Source organism: Neopelma chrysocephalum, unplaced genomic scaffold, assembly GCF_003984885.1.
Source record: "Neopelma chrysocephalum unplaced genomic scaffold, ASM398488v2 Primary Assembly neopelma1_88946, whole genome shotgun sequence".
Lineage (NCBI taxonomy): Eukaryota > Metazoa > Chordata > Aves > Passeriformes > Pipridae > Neopelma > Neopelma chrysocephalum.
The window spans coordinates 1-520 of NW_020917993.1; positions in this window are offsets into that span (position 1 = coordinate 1).

Genomic DNA, 520 nt, shown 5'->3' on the forward strand with positions numbered 1-520 from the left:
TCTTCTATATGTTCTTTTTTGTGTATGCTAGCATTTTTAGTTCTTTCTGTCCATGTTTTATGTTCTTTCATGTCAGAGCGTCCTCTATTCTAGGCAATTTATTATCTCCGCTGTGTCTTAGTAAAGTTTTTTATGCTTTTCCTTAAAGCCAGCATTTTGTATTTAATTCTCTAATTCCTGTATTGCTCTACTAAATTCGCATTCCAGGTTTTACCTGGCTTCACTGCTGCCGCCTTTCCGTCTTCTGCTGCCCACTCCCAGTGGAGAAGAACTCCCAGCTTTTTCAGTCCCAGACCTGGGTCCAGTTGAACACTGTTTCCGAGTTTCTAGGACCCCAGCCGGGGGGCTGAGGGGGCGTGGTCCCCAGCGGGGCTCCTGCCCCTTCTCCCCTCGTGCTCTCAGAACATGGCCACTTCTTCTCCAACTCCCTCATCCCCCTTCTTTTCCTCTCTGCTGTGATAGGTTTGAATTTGGCAGGGGCGCTGATTGGGTCAACATCAGCAGAGACACCACCCCCTCG